Source organism: Podarcis muralis, chromosome 3 (assembly GCF_964188315.1).
Source record: "Podarcis muralis chromosome 3, rPodMur119.hap1.1, whole genome shotgun sequence".
Classification (NCBI taxonomy): Eukaryota; Metazoa; Chordata; class Lepidosauria; order Squamata; family Lacertidae; genus Podarcis; species Podarcis muralis.
The window spans coordinates 93139245-93155877 of record NC_135657.1 but is presented as its reverse complement, the minus strand read 5'-3'; the positions used below and the strand labels follow the sequence as shown (position 1 = coordinate 93155877).

Sequence of the window (16633 nt, the reverse complement as noted above, 5' to 3'; positions counted from 1 at the left end):
ATTTTTATTAGATTTTCAGTCATAAAAACATACAAAAGAAAAATAAAACACTCAAAAAGAAGAAAAAACAAACAAAAAACAGAACAAGTATAATTTCATTTCCCTTCTTTTCTTAACCTTACTTTCCCGACCTCCTCAGCCTGTCTTTACATTTTTAACAGATCCTTAATCAGTTAACTATAGGGATGAATGAATCTGTTAGCTTCAGGGGGGGTTTTCCATCTTAAATCCAGTTTTCATATGAGCTTGTGATTAAATAAAAAAACACCTCACAAAAATTCATCAGCATATCAGCACACATTTCTCTTAATATACACATTTTGCAATAAATTTCCCCCAATGTTTTTGTAATGCTATTTTCCTAATTTTTGTGCACATTTTGTCCTAACAGATGCATTTTTGTACACACATTTCGGTCGGCAAACTGTTTCACGAAATTTGGAAAAGTGTGAATTTTGAAAGATTCGCTTTGTGTGTTGTGCGTTGTTGTGTTGAAGAGCAAATTAAAATGCAAACCAAATCAAAAGCCTCCCCATCTCTAATGAAGAGGGCCATTTTGTATACACAGTGAGCAAATATGTTCATTATATCGTGCCTTACTTGGGACGAGAAAGGAAGACTGTAAGAAGCATTCATAACACTTTTAAATAAGGAGGAATCATCAAGCTTTGCACTTAATTCTGTTTCGACTGAGAAGCTCTAAGCATTTTGCACTTATTAAAATAATACTTACAACAGTTTTTTAACACCAGTAGTTTCCACCCCCATTATAATTCTCTGCTATATTGCCAAACTGCATGCTAATATCTGAGGGGGGAAAGTTCTCGTGCTGCAAGACACCTAATTTTCACATGCAGAACCGTTAGCATGAAGTGGCTGAAAAAACAAAGGACTCATTTTCAAACATTTTCCCTGGCTTTGTACTCAGTTCCTCTCTTCCTTGCCCCCAAATTAGGATAGGGCTCCCACACACAAGCCGCTCAACATGTAAAAAACGAGGCAGTAAAAAGTCCCCACATGTGAGAACATAACTACCTCAAAAATAAATGTGTGAATTGGTTGCAAACCCTCACTGGCTCACAGAATTTGCTAAATCCTTGATGTCTATGGAGGATATCAACACTGTCTTTGACAGCCACTTTGTTGAATACCTGACTGAACTGTAAAATAATAGTAGCTAAATTCTAACTACTAAAAGAGTCAAAACAACCCCAAGCCAACCAGCCAACCATCTTGTTCATGTGTGCAATGGTGTTTGGGCTAACATTATTTGCTCCATGTCTGCCCATTCTGCCTTATTCTGTCTTCATGGGAGGGTAGAAGGTAATTAATGCCTTCTTGAAGAAGAACATGGTCCCAGTCACATTGAGGGAAGTGTTCATGATGAAGAAGAAACTCTTTCTAGACCTTAACAGTTGGTGACAAATATCCTGTTGAAGAGCATGGTACTTGAGCAGAAGATGCCTGTCTGCTCAATTCCAGGATGAAACAGATTGCCTAGACCAGTGACAGGGAACATGTGTCCCTCCAGATGTTGTTAGACTCCAATATTCAACTGCCCCTGCCAGCAAGACCAATGATCCCCAGGCCACAGGTACCTCATTACTGACCCAGGCCACTACCAATTTTGAATAGGATGCTGATTGGGGACTGAAGCAACTTTGGTTGCCCTGTTGGACAGTTATTGCTCAAGTAAGAGTGTAGCTGTTGATTTTCTGGACCTCTCATGGATTTTCAATACTATCAACCCTAGCATCCTGCTGGATTGGGGACCATTCCGTGGAGATGCACATTGGCGGATTAAGGGCAGGCAAAAGGTGGGATTCTGATTGTGCGGTGGGCTTTCCCCCTTCTCCTCTCTCTCCATGCCAACCCAGTTGGTTCAGGGAAAGGTTCAGGAGACCCCTCAGGACAGTGCATAGGGAAGGAGAGGTTGGTGATCGGTCTATCTGTCAAGCCGAAATGCTTGCCCTTATGGAACAAGCATGTGATGTTGAATTCCTCCCTGTATATTTAAACTTCAGAATCCACTGCCACAAGGTGTGTTGATGGCCCCCAATTTAGGAAGCTTTAAAAGGCAACTGGGTGAACTCACCATAAGAGCTATATGCTACGTGCAGGATCAGAAGGAGCAACATGCTTCTCTGAATACCAGTTGCCACAGAGGGCTATTGTCCTTATATCTTTCCTGTGGGTTTCCTGGAGAAGCAGCTGACTGGCTGCAATGGGACAGAGGAGGTTGATCTTGATGGACTTGTTGGACTGCTCCCATAGGGCTCCTCGTGTTCTCATGATAACCAAACGCAAGCAAGGGAGAGAGAAAGTGACATTATTTTTTATCAGACAAGAACACACACACACACCAATCCATGGAACGTTGAGCAATAATTGGCTTCCATTTTGGATCATGCCCATTTTTTAAAAAAAATTGCACTCAACTTGGCAACGAAAAATGGTGAAACTTGAAACCGGGTAGAGTGGGGCAAGAAGAGGCCTTAATTCTAATTCCTAAACAACGCTTCAGTGCCACTTGTGAAGTTGGCCAAAGATTTGACATCATGTCGTTTGCGCTTATCAGAAGCCCTCAGGCAAAAGGGGCAACAGGAAGTAGGTAGGCTCCAAATTATTATTGATAAGAAACTCTCATTCTTTATCGTGCCTGGATAGTTACACTCCGTTAACTGGGGAGGGAGGGGGGACACAGAAATGGTGCTGGGAGTTTAGTTCTCCATTTCCTCCCCCTCCTGAAGGACAAAAGTCAAGTGAAAATGATAAAGGTGGTAACATTCCCATTTCAAAGAGGTGTGATCCCATTTATTCTGGCATGTGCCCCCCAGCCTCCCACTATCGTGCATACAATTAAGTTCAAATCTCTAAAATCTTACCTGTAATTGGAGCCAGCTGCAACCTTCTGACACGTGCTAATTGCCAGTAATGATTTAAGTGCAGTAAATCCACATGCTGCAATTGTTTTAAATAAGGGAATCTCTTGCAGCTTTTTTTTCGTGAGAAGGGAGGGGCGGGGGGGAGAGAGATGAGGACCTGCTAATCTTTTCTTCTGACTTATCAGATCCTCCAGTCACATGTTTGCCATCATTTTCATGACCCGATAATGTGTTTATTAGAGCCATAATGTGCAGGTGGAAGTATAAAGGTCTCAGTAGCCTATGAAACCCACCTATAATGTATTTACTGTGGGAAACCTTCAAGTCACTCTCTGGGCTTGCCTGTTCTCAAAAACAAGGGCAGCCAAACTAAGCGCCTTTCAAGTTAAAAGTTCTTTTGATTTTAGTGACCTGCTCCATATGCGGAGCAAAAACAAAGGGTTTTCTTTAGGGTTGCCAACTCTTTTGCCAGACCCTGCTGTTCTTTCAACAGCAGCTTCATCTAAAGGAATTAGCAGGCGATAAAAACTTATACCATGCCATGGAAAACACATCCACTACAACATGCCAAGATGCTTGTAAAGGCACAGGAGCAGACCAGGTCATCTTTTTCCCCCCTGGTCAGTTGACAGTCATTTTCTCCTTCCCAGTCTCAGGCAATGCCTTCAGCCACAATGATAAGTGTTTAGTCTGGTGTCACTGCAATTTTGGAAAATCCCTTTAAAAACAAACAAACAACCATTTAGTGGGTGGGTGGGTACCCTGCCAAAAAAACCCTGCCAAAAAAATCGAGGAAGAGGGTTACAGTGGTACCTCGGGTTACATACGCTTCAGGTTACAGACTCCGCTAACCCAGAAATATTACCTCAGGCTAAGAACTTTGATTCAGGATGAGAACAGAAATCATGCTCCGGCCTCGCATTGGCAGCAGGAGGCCCCATTAGCTAAAGTGGTGCTTCGGGTTAAGAACAGTTTCAGGTTAAGAACAGACCTCAGGAACGAATTAAGTACTTAACCCGAGGTACCACTGTATTACTTATCATCCTTAACCTAATGAAGTGGCCATAGGTTTTCCATTCCCTTTGCCCCTCACATTTTCTAATGTTAAAAAAAGCTGCACACGGCTTGTAATGGTGGGTGGCTCTTTCTACAGCTGGCAGCCAGCAACTCTTTCTACCGCTGGCTACATACCCTGAGAATATCCCAAAAGGGAAGCAGCAACACACACCCCTCCACCTGAAATACTTCTTCCCCAGCAGAAAAGCAGCCTCCATTTTCAGAGGGGAAACTATATTCAAGAAACTGAGGGTGGAAAGAGATTTTCGGTCCCAGCCTGAGTTTGTAAACATGTTGATCCACTAGCATTCTGATTTCTCTCTGTGTGTTTTCCCCCAAGCAGATTTTATTTTTCTTATTAGAAGACTTACCTGACCACTGACCTACTAACAAGGGCAAGGCATGGGCTGGCGACATCAGAGCCCATAGTTAAGCTATGGAGCTTGCATAGGATGCAGTGCTGGCCAGCAAATTGGATGGCTTTAAAAGAGGAGTAGACAAATTCTTTGAGGACAAGGCTATCAGGGGCTACTAGCCATGATGGGCATGATCCACCTGCAGGATTGGAGGCATCGTGCCTCTGAATGCCAGCTGCTGGGAACTGCAGGTGTGCAGAGTGCTGTTCTGCTAATGCCTGACTTGCAGGATTCCCATAGGCACCTGGTCGGTCTCTGTGACTAGATGGGCTAGATTGTTTATGACAAAGGCTCCTCACCTATATTACAACACGCCTAGTATTTATTAGCTGGGCTAGGTAGCCTGAGGTAAAATTCCAACATTACAAGGCAGAGATAAAAACCCTAAGTTATCAGGGTGCATTGGGATCTTATCTTGCAATGCAATGTTCAGGCACACGCATGTTCTTCTGGTACATACCTTAAGGACTGCTGACTTCTAATTTGCCCCCCTGCCCAGATGTTAGGAAATCTTCCTCAGATACCTTTGGCGTCAAAGATGACACAAGTAGTGACCCAAGGCGGGGCCTTTTCAGTGGTAGCATCCCATCTCTGGGATGCACTATCCAGTGAAGCTAACCTGGCAGTGCCACTGATGTCCTTCTTGGCACCTTTTAGCCAGAGTTGGAGAAACTGGTCCTCAAGGTGATGCTCGTTCGCATTCCCATCAACCCCAGCCAGCCAGTGGTCAGGGCAGATGGGAGCTGGAGTTCAACAATGTCTGGAGGGTCACAGGTTCCGCACCCCTCGCTAAGAAGAAGAAGAGTTTGGATTTGATATTCTGCCTTTCACTCCCTTTAAGGAGTCTCAAAGCGGCTAACATTCCTCCTTTCCCTTCCTCCCCCACAACAAACACTCTGTGAGGTGAGTGGGGCTGAGAGACTTCAAAGAAGTGTGACTGGCCCAAGGTCACCCAGCAGCTGCATGTGGAGGAGCGGAGACGCGAACCCAGTTCCCCAGATTGCAAGACTACCGCTCTTAACCACTATACCACACTGGCTCTGGTTTAAATCTCTGGTTTTACTTGTTGGACCAGAGATTCATCTAACCCAGAATTCTGCTTCCCACATATCCACAAGTAGGACGTGAAAGCAGCAGCCCTCTCACATTGCCTTTAACCCTGAATAAAACATATGATATAACAAATAAGCTTTAGTAGTAGCCTTTGGCAGATTCCCCACCCACCCCCACTCCACAAATATGCCTAAGCTCATTTTAAAGCCTTCTAAACTGCTGGCCATCACCTCATCTTGTGGAAGTGAATTCCATAAATTAGTTGTGTGCTGTTTGTCTCAAGAAAACTGTCCAGAATCTCCTTTTGTCTGAATCTCCTCCAATTTCATTGGATGACCCTGAGTTCTGGTATTCTGAGAGGGAGGAAAACATGTCTCTTTCCCCTTTCTCCATGCCATACATAATCACCATCTTATCTCCCTCTGTTGCCTTTCCCCCGCTTGCCCCCTAAACTAAAAAGTCCAGCACTTTGGAAATTTCCCTCTTAGGGAAGTTGGCGTGTTAATCCTAACCTAGTTCTAGTTTTTATCTCTGTTCTCCTGCTTTTGAACTAATTCTTCCATGATGATGAATAATGTTATTATATGTATTGGTTTTTAATTACCGTACTGTACCTTAAGTGCCCCCACTTTTTTTACCTTTTTTTTTTTTTTTTGCTCAGTTGACAAATGGTAGAGAAATGTTCAAAACTGGGAACCTTTATGTAGCAGTTACCTTTTTCTATGTTTGTTCTCCTTCACCGTTGCAATGTGGACTCAGTGACCTCTTGCTAAGATTTCCCAAAATATTTTATTTGTTAAATTTTAAACAAAGTAATCCCCATGACGGGGTGAGCTCCCATTGCTCGGTCCCAGCTCCTGCCAACCTAGCAGTTTGAAAGCACTCAAAAAGTGCAAGTATATAAATAGATACTGCCCCAGCAGGAAGGTAAATGGCGTTTCCGTGCGCTGCTCTGGTTCGCCAAAAGCGGCTTAGTCATGCTGGCCACATGACCCGGAAGCTGTACGCCGGCTCCCTCGGCCAATAAAGCGAGATGAGCGCCGCAACCCCAGAGTCGGCCACAACTGGACCTAATGGTCAGGGGTCCCTTTACCTTTACTTAATAATAATAAATAAAAATATGCACCCCCATCCCCAAGACCACTCCACTATTCAACTTCTCAAAATGTCAACATCTCTCGCGATGGTTTGACCCCTTTCCGTTTTAAAAGTACGAATTCTGCAAACCTTCCATATCTCCTCAAAATCATTTCTCCTCCATATTCCCCATCTTATCATTAATAGCTAGGTTCCTGGAATATATTTGCAGGTTGGGTATCATCATTTATCAGCAGATAGGTTGTTTTTTTTAAGTCTCTGAATAACTGATTCTTATTAGTATTGGACCTGATCTTGCAAAATACACTAGGCACAAACCAGCTTCAGCTCTCAAACCTTCATAGTCAGTTTACATGCAAGCACAGGGCATGGGGAACATAATTAAAAAATAATAATTAAAGAACAGTCTCTGAGAGGAGATATGCCATTGTGTACTCTCGAACATATTGAACCAGTATAATAATTCCAGCAGTATGTGAAGCAGTTGTGCAAGGAACTGGGGTGAGCGAGAGAGACCCCCCCCTCCAATGAATCATGTTGGAAAGAGGCTCTGCTAAGTGTGCACCGCATTCAATGCCAGCAGAAGACAGACAATGGGGGCAAGTGGAACAGTTTAGCTCAGCAACGATGGCTGAGCTTCTGGGGTTAACGTGGGATTTCTGTCTTCACGTAGTTTGGTTCACAGCTTGAACAGTGGCAATGTTGGGTCCTAGCAAACAATTGGTCTCTGAAAACTATAGAGGTCCCTGCCAAACATATCATCAGTGGCTGCCGGCCATCTCACAGCCCAGTCCCTGAGGACAATGAGACACTGTCTTGGCGGTTCCAGAACAAATGCCAAAACTCTCTTTTCCAAAGAGGTGTTTAGAATGCTCAGAGCAAACGGCAATCTTGCTGGCTTAACATTCTTAAGTGCTTTAACATTTATAATGTTCCTGAAGCCTGTTCTTGTGCCCAGTAATCTCTCGAATCTTCATTTTATGTAAACTCTATGCCAGTGCTGACCATGCCCAGACTAACACCTCTTGGAACAGGGTTCCCTACAGCAGAAAACCATGCCAATGTAAATAAATACACCAGTTTATTGGGCGATCTATTCCAAATCTCCTTCCAGCTTTCACTACTTCCAGTAGTTTCGAGACCTGCAACAGCAGCAGATTTAATGGCTCCACCTGAACAAACTGTTTGTTCTAACTTTAATTTTGCAAATTGCTGGCAAACGGTTGCTCTGCATGCAGAGCAGAAAACACAGCAGTGGGGCACTGCTAGACTCCTGGAGCCAGTTTCCAAGAGTGGAGACTCCATAGCTTAGTTTAGGAAGGTAATAGCAGATAGATGGGCCAGCTACCAGGTTGACCCAATGCCCCTGATGCTTGGATTTCTGCAGGGCTGGGCCTATCCAACCAACTCCATTTCTTCACCCTTGGTAAGAAGTTCGGGGCAGTTCCATCGCTCAGTGGTAGAGCACATGCTATGCATACAGAAAGTTGCAGGCCCAATGTTTGGCATCTCCAGTTAGATCTAGAAATACGTTGGCCAGGTGTCCCCTGTTATTCTGAACAGTTTGCTATTTTAAGGTTCTGTCCAGTTAGAAATTAGTCCTCTGAAAATCCGGGAGGAACTCTGTCCATGTGGCCATGATCCCCCGCAATTTGTTCTTTGTTATTGTTGTTTCTGACAGGGAGAGCACACTGTTGAGACTGCAAATTGTCATCTGGCACATGTTGCAATGATGAACGCTACTGCTCATAATGCTCAGCTCCTTACCTTTTCCTGACATGGCTCCTGCTTGCTTAAATCATTACCTGAAAGAATTTCAAGGGACTAGTTGAGGTTGGTCAATGAAGGCAGATGGGTTGGTGTCCTATCACCTCGATTTGTCCTCAGCTAGCTACCTAACTTGCCTGCCTTCTTATTTTCAAACTACCTAGGGGCCTGACACTGCCTTCGAGCTTCATCCTCCTTATTCTCCCTGTTGCCTGTATAGAACTCAACAGAGAGGAAGATCAAGACAAAACTAGAATTAGTTAGCTCCCCTTGTCATTGGGCTCCAGCGCCATCTAATGTTGACCTCCGTGCCTTTCATGCTTTCACTTCTAATTTGCAAGAGCAAGCAACATGACTTTTCCTGGCATGGAAAAAACTGCAGCAGTGGAGAAAAACTTCATCAGTTGTCCAACTTCTACTTGCCTGCAGAGGAGCAGCTTTTCTATTGCCTCCTTGGTCACCATTATTGCCATCCTTGATTGCTGGTTGACAAGAGATGAAACATGATGTTCTGTAGTGGGAAGTCCTAAATAATTACGGGGAGGGGGCAGAGAGGAGATACATCAGCATAGCAACAAAGGAGGGATGCATGTCAGAGGCCACAAATATATTGAGGCCCAATGTATTTCAAGTTATAAGAAGAAGAGTTTGGATTTGATATCCCGCTTTATCACTACCCAAAGGAGTCTCAAAGCGGCTAACATTCTCCTTTCCCTTCCTCCCCCACAACAAACACTCTGTGAGGTGAGTGGGGCTGAGAGACTTCAGAGAAGTGTGACTGGCCCAAGGTCACCCAGCAGCTGCATGTGGAGGAGCGGGGAAGCGAACCCGGTTCACCAGATTACGAGTCTACCGCTCTTAACCACTACACCACACTGGCTCTCATGTGCTGGGCCTATATACTGTCCATGAATTTGGCTCTCACAAAACGTGAACCCCAGTTCCAAATGCTTCTAAGAAACAACCGACAATTAAGCAAGGAATAAACTTCAGGGACCCCCCTCAATACAATACAATACAACTTATTCCTTGTAATCAAATTCCAGGGCAAGTGGAGGGGGAGCATGCCTCAACAACTAACACTGAAATTTAACTCACAAAATTTTTGAAATACAGGCCTAAATTAATTTATGTTATTAAACTGCTTTGAGATACTTGCTTTGTATAACAATGCAGACAATAAATTGTAGCCTGACAATACTGTAATAAAAACAGCAAGAGGGAGGAATGTCTTTGTCATATCATTGTTTATAAGATTTAATGCTCGGTTTGAGCTTGACATTCAGGGCCAAGGAAAGTGATGTTTTCTTGCCAAAGTCTCCCCGACAATATACATTATATTTTGTCTATTAAGAGCAAAGGCATGGAAGAACAAATATGATGAGTCATTTATGTGCTTAAAAAAACAGGGAGTAGGGAGAGAGAAATGTGAAGCTTGCCTGCCTAGTCACCTGGCGGCCAAATATTATTGACCAGAGGAGACCAGGTAAAAGCTTATCGGGTGAGTGGGGATGGAGCAGGTCAAGTGAAGATGATGGTGACGATGATGGATGAGGATGAGGATTTTATTTATACCCTGCACATCTGGCTGGGTTTCCCCAGCCACTCTGGGCGAATTCAGACTTTAGATGAGTATGAAGTTCCCACAATGTTCAAGCCATGGAATCCCAGGGCCTTCCTAAACTTTAAGCTCAGAAAGGACTTTGGTTTGCTTACTTGAAATGGCTTTTTTGTGTTCAGGACTAAGCTTTCAAATGCCTGCGGTTGTAGCAGATATTCCACTCCCCCATCTGGTTCTCACAAGAATGTTCATTGCCAGTTGAAACACACATCCAGTGATGGTTTGCATGTGCAGATCCTAAGCACCATAACAAGTGTGTGCTTCCCATTGAATTCAGAGGGACCTTCTTTTTGTGTACTGCAAACGACAACAGTTTAAATTTTCCAGTGTGAATATTTCACACATCAAGTAGCGATAAATCAGTTGATGGGATCAAGCAAAGTATATGTGTATGTGAACTAGTCCTATGACTTTTTTCTCTCTCTAGATATTTATATGAAAATTGAAACATGCCAAGATATCAATATCAAAGCACTAAAATATAGGCAACAAATTAGTGGATGAACCCTACTCAAAAGAGTGATTATTAGGTTGGACAGGGATATCAAGTGGAACTCTGCAAAGCGCTGTCACAGTGAATCATGATTTTGCTGGATGGCTACAGAATATTATTCTACTAATAACCTACAAAAACTTGCGTGGAATTGCAAGCATTTTGGAGGACAAGCTTGGAATTCTAAGTCAGAATCATACCCTAGACAACTGGACTGAAAATTTTAGAACAATCATTTTCAAATCTAGGAGGTCCAAATGCATGAGGGGCAGGAATGAATTAGTCATCTTATTCTTTTCCTTCTCTTACAAGGCTTCTATCTCTACATGTATATAGGATCGGATCCCTTGTTCGTTTCAAATGAAGGTTGAGCTTGACAAAGTAATAAAAATAGAGAATAACAGATTTAACTGCATGCTTGCAATACTTCATAAGTGGGCTGCTGAGGTCCATATGTGTTTACACTCCTCCCCTACTCATGCAATCAAAGTAAATGGGGGCAGGGGCCGTCCATTCACCCATTGGAAAAAATGATTTAATAGCTGTGATTTTAATCCATACATATAAGTTCACATCGGCAAATGTTAGGTGGTTCTGATACTGATGCACTGTGAGGTAACTTTTAGGTTAGGTAAAGGTAAAGGGACCCCTGACCATTAGGTCCAGCCGTGGCTGACTCTGGGGTTACGGCACTCATCTCGCTTTATTGGCCGAGGGAACCGGCATACAGCTTCCGGGTCATGTGGCCAGCATGACTAAGCCGCTTCTGGCAAAACCAGAGCAGCGCACGGAAATGCCATTTACCTTCCCGGCAGAGTGGTACCTATTTATCTACTTGCACTTTGACGTGCTTTCAAACTGCTAGGTTGGCAGGAGCTGGGACCAAGCAACGGGAGCTCACCCCGTCGCGGAGATTCGAACCGCCGACCTTCTGATCAGCAAGTCCTAGGCTCTGTGGTTTAACCCACAGTAACTTTTAGGTTACTTCTATTAAAATAAGTAGTTAAGGATGCCAAGAAGTAGCTAATCCAGAAAACGGCTTTGACAATATTGCAGAATAGTGATTTTTAAATTGGATTTACCTTTCTTAATGACTATGATGAAGAGAGAGAGAGAGATATGCAGGAATCTTTTGCCCAACATGGGGCTTGAACCCACGACCCTGAGGTTAAGACTCTCATGCTGTACCAACAGAGCTATAAATACATACATGACTAATGCATGGCCTTGCTCATAATGTAGGCACAACTTGCCAGCTTGTGTAATGTGCAATGACTCTTGACTATTGCAGTGAACTACTTGAGCGTTGCAATGTGTGATGTACACTGTTTCAGCTCAGCTTGTGGAAACGGACTCTCTTGCCTGATTGGTGTGAACAGTTGCTAACAAGTATTGAGGAAACTCTTATGATGCTGAGGCCTAATGTTCACAGGAGGACTGTGGGACATGGCGAGGACACCTAGAAACTGCTGTAGAAGCTGCCTAAAGTTGGGTTTTATTTGGTCCTCCTTTATTGCCTGCATTTATGGACCCATAAATGTCCCAGCATGCCCCTCACCCCCTCAAAGGAGACCAGTCTGCAATGAGAAACAGCATTGTACTATAAACTGTTCTGTCGAAACAGCCTCACCGTTAAAAAGTTCTGTGATATTTATCATGAAAAAAATCCCATGTAAACAATAACTCACCAACCCCAGAGGACCTTTATATCAACCACAAAAGAGAACTGATGATTCAAATCTCAAGGGACAGTATGAGGGAGAGAAGGGGAACTTGCGATAACTATCTTTCCCAAGGAAGACTGAATTATGAGTCATTTTGATAAGCCCTTTATTATTGATGTGGTATGGTCCATGCAGCCATGATGCTAATTGGATACTAAAGGGTATGTAGACCAGTATATATCAGAAACAGAAACTATGAATAAGTGCACTGTTTTTTCATGTTCGCCCCAACCTACCTTCAAAAAATTAAATCCAGGCAGTTGCTCTAGTCTAGCCATTCTTTATTGGTTGTGTGACATCTGCTGAATACAACCTCCCTCCATCCTTCAAGCAACTAAGCTGAACACAACCTGTTGTTTCTTGCAGCAACACACATGGACTTCCTGGAAGACACCACAGCATCTTCTAAACTCCTGCTGCATCTCCTGCCACCTTAAATTTTATGTATGCTTATGCATGTATGGGTCAAGATGAGCAGTGCTTTGTGCCCAGTCAGAACATTGGATCATTTAACTCAGTGCTGTTATGAATTGGGAGGCAGCGGGTGGGTCAGTTGGTCTGGCTGGTATCTTAGGTGCCTTCCAATTCTTGGGATCCTGTATCCCAAGCTTACCAAACCAAATCCCTTTGCCAACTAGCTTTGGCTGGCTAGTTAAGGACAAGAACAATAGCCAAGGTGGGCAGGTTTGAACCTGGAAGCAAGCTAAAAGCTGCAGGTAGAGGACATGTTTCAACCTTCTGTTGTGCCCTAAGCTGGAATCAGGGCTTCTCATGGAATCTGACTGGGGAAGCAAGTTTGATTGGTGTATTAATGCTGTGAGCCCCTTTTTACCCTATGCTCAGGTTGTATATATGTGTAAATATAACCATATATCCTAAGGACACCACAGTCTCTGCTGGCCTTCATTCCAAGGAAACCAAACCCTAGGTGAGGGCTTGGAGACTGAGGTGACATAAAATGTCCATGCTGACTGGTAGTGGCTTTCCATGACTTTAGACAGGAGTCCTTCTCAGTCCTTTTTCAAGGTGCCAGAGATCAAAGTTGGGACCTTCTATATATACTAAGCATGTGATTTACCACTGAGCTACAGCACTTTACCCACAAGTAGTTTGAAGAGGGACTAACTATGTCCTCAAACATTAATTCTTCTTAATGCTAGGAGGAGAAAAGAGAGAGGGGACGAGCACAATTGCCAGTCACCTGTTCTGTTTCGCTGGGGTGCAACAATTCAAAGACTTTTTATCACTCCGCACCTGGTTGATCTTTTGACTGGCCTGGCCAGGATGCTCTTTTTATTTTATGCCTGGGCTATGTTTATCTTTAATTGCCTCTTCCCTGAGGCTGAGATTTAGAACAAACAATAGATTGTAACACTACCTGCATGTCACATGGCTTGATAGCCATGTGCCTCAAGGCCCCGGATGAGAGGCCAATCTACTGTACAAGTTTGTTTGTTTTACCTAATTATACTTGTGGAAGTGATGAGTGTTTTCTTTACTACTGAGAAACCCAACTCTCTAACAGGTGAGTCCAGCATACATCTCCATCAACAGACCTGCTGAGGGCATCTATCTGCCTGACCGTGTCATTAAATAGTAAAAACCATAAACCAAGCAGCTCACAATATGGATCAACAGATATTAGTATTACACACAACCGAGAGTCCTTGTGACCTCCTTAAACACTTCTCTTCATGGAACTACTACAGTACAGTGGTACCTCGGGTTAAGTACTTAATTCGTTCCGGAGGTCCATTCTTAACCTGAAGCACCACTTTGGCTAATGGGGCCTCCTGCTGCTGCCGCGCCACCAGAGCATGATTTCTGTTCTCATTCTGGAGCAAAGTTCTTAACCTGAGGTACTATTTCTGGGTTAACGGAGTCTGTAACCTGAAGCGTATGTAACCCGAGGTACCATTGTAGTTCAGCATGAGCGTGAAGTTGTGGTAGGCAAAAGGTAGATAAAGGTAAAGGACCCCTGGACAGCTGAGTCCAGTCAAAGGCGACTATGGGGTGCGGCACTCATCTTGTTTCAGGCCAAGGGAGCTGGCATTTGTCCAGAGACGGCTTTCGGGTCATGTGACCAGCATGACTAAACTGCTTCTGGCAGAACGGGACACCGTGACGAGTGGCAGAGTGCACCTTCCCGCTGCAGCGGCACCTATTTATCTACTCGCGCTGATATGCTTTCAAACTTCTAGGCTGGCAGCAGCTGGGACAGAGCAACCCCCATCATGTAGATTTAAACTGCTGACCTTACAATCAGCAAGTCCAAGAGGCTCAGTGGTTTAGATGCCCCCTGCGCCCCTTTCTGCGGTTAGTACATTACATGGGTACAGTAGTAGATTACATGGGTGCCTGTAAATAGTGAGGTAAAGCTGTTCTTATCTGTATGTATTTTAACTTCACATAGAAATGCAGCAGACTTCCTGCTATCATTCGCATTTCACATTGTTATAGCCAACACTGCTGTCCCATTTGTGCAAGAATTTCTGCCTTTGCAATGGGAATCCCCCTTCCTCTCCTCTCTCCATGCTCCCCCTATGGTCCATCAAACCTAGCAGGCCTAGTGTCTCTCGCATTGCATTGCATTGCATTGCATTGCACTGTACAGCACCTTGGATTCAGGGATCAGAGCATTCATGAGGAGTAAGAAATTAGCTATAATCACCATCATCTCCCCCTAGAAAAGAAGCTGCAGGATCACCTTTTTGTGGAACACGGAGCTGGAGAAAGCAGCCTCACTGTGGTAGGTTGAAATTGGCAGCTTTTGGTAGCTGGAGAGCACTGATATTATTCTATCAATTTTGGCCACTTAGCACCGATCACCTGTGTCAACAAGGAATTTCCTCCTTTCTGTATATTGTGAGCCATCCCTGTTGCACCTGCAGGTGAGGGAGGAGATTAGATTACCTCATGAGTATTTTTTTAAAAGAGAAAAGAAGCAAACAAACTTTTGCTCCCTCTTCCAAACTACTTTTCAAAGAAAAACACCCCTGAGTCAGTCCTGAGTTGCCATTTCACTCATATCCAAAATTCCCACCCCCATAACCTTCAGATTTCACTGCTATGCATGCACAGCTCAGAAAGAATTGCCTCAGTGTGAGCAACCAAACCACCACCCCCCTAAAAAAGTGGAAGTTTGCTTATCTCAACACACCCACGCTGCTGGGACACATTCTACACCTGCGGTGGTGCACTGCTGAGTACAGAGAGAGCTTTTTGTTATTTGTAGTATTCTGCATGTGTTCTTTCTCTCTCTCTCTCTCTCTCTCTCTCTCTCTGTGTGTGTGTGTGTGTGTGTGTGTGTGTGAGAGAGAGAGAGAGAGAGAGAGAGAGAGAGAGAGTTGTGTGTGAGGGGAGAGAGAGCAGGCCACAAATGGAACTCACATGCCAGAACATGTTGAAACATGTTGGTTTCACTACCTGAACTGAGGCGACGAGAGAGAGAGAGAGAGAGAGAGAGAGAGAGAGAGAGAGAGAGAGAGATGGGGTGGGGGTGGGGTAGGAGAGGGAAAGGGAGAGAAAGGCAGTGGGAGTAATTAGCGAGCCAAGTTTCCAATGCTGCTGCTGGCATTGCTCCAAGGTCCCATGACCCCTTGCAAAAATGTCACCCGAGGATATTGCTAAGCAAGCTGCTCAGGCGAGAGAAATAAAAGTCCCTGATGTTCCTGTTTGCATTGTGCAGCACCTTGGGCTTTAGTTAACACTGGTCTTCCACGATTCCAGTGTGGTCTTGGTTTTTTTAAAAGAAGAAACAACAACAACAACAATTACTTACCAATAACTGTATTGGTAAGAACTGTATACAGATGAAGTTGGAAGGACAGTCTGAGGACCGTGAAGGGGAGATCTCGCAGGCTGGGAGGTTGGGAGAAGAGAGGGATGGGCTCAGGTGAGAGCTTGCAGGACACACCTTCCTCTGCAGGGATGAAAGTTAAGATAGAGCAGTGAAAGAGGAATTTGTAGTTTCTTTTTCAGTTTCTTCTTTCTTTTGGTTTCTTTCTTTTCTTTATTTCTCATAAATCACTTCGTTCTCTTATAAATGTATTGTGAAAAGTGAAGAAGAAAAATTCTATCAACAACTTGCCCAGTCTATGTATACTTATCAACTTTCCTATGGAAATATATCCCCAAAACATGTGCATCGGGGCGGGGGGGGGGGGAGAGGGAGAGAGAGAGACTAAAGAAGGAAGTGCTACTCAGTGCCATAAAATCTAAGGCCAATTGCCCATTAATGGAAACCTGGCATATAAAAGATCCCTTCTCATGGTCGGCTCCTTCAAGAAGCAGCGGCGATTGCAGCAGAAGGATAAACAGGAACTTGTTAATGCCAACTTGCAAAGGTTAGATAACGAAAGCAGGTGCTGAAAGACCCTTTTCTTTGAACACTTGGCTTCCACCTGCGAGAAGATCTCGCTGCAGTATTTCTTTCTCCCTTACAATGCAGACCTTTCCAACAGATACACCCTATCGATTACAGAAGCTTTTTCTTTTTCTTTTTAATAACAAGCTCCTTA

At 44.0% G+C, this 16633-nt stretch overlaps 1 long non-coding RNA gene across 1 annotated transcript; it reads right to left on the bottom strand.

Moving 5' to 3' along the window:
- Nucleotides 1-6063: 6063 nt before the first annotated feature.
- On the bottom strand, nt 6064-16146 carry LOC114593771 (uncharacterized). Its single transcript, XR_013392359.1, has 3 exons — nt 15895-16146; nt 9992-14998; nt 6064-8801 (listed from the first exon to the last, which is right to left on the bottom strand). It is a non-coding gene; the product is annotated as an uncharacterized LOC114593771 (long non-coding RNA).
- Nucleotides 16147-16633: the final 487 nt, after the last annotated feature.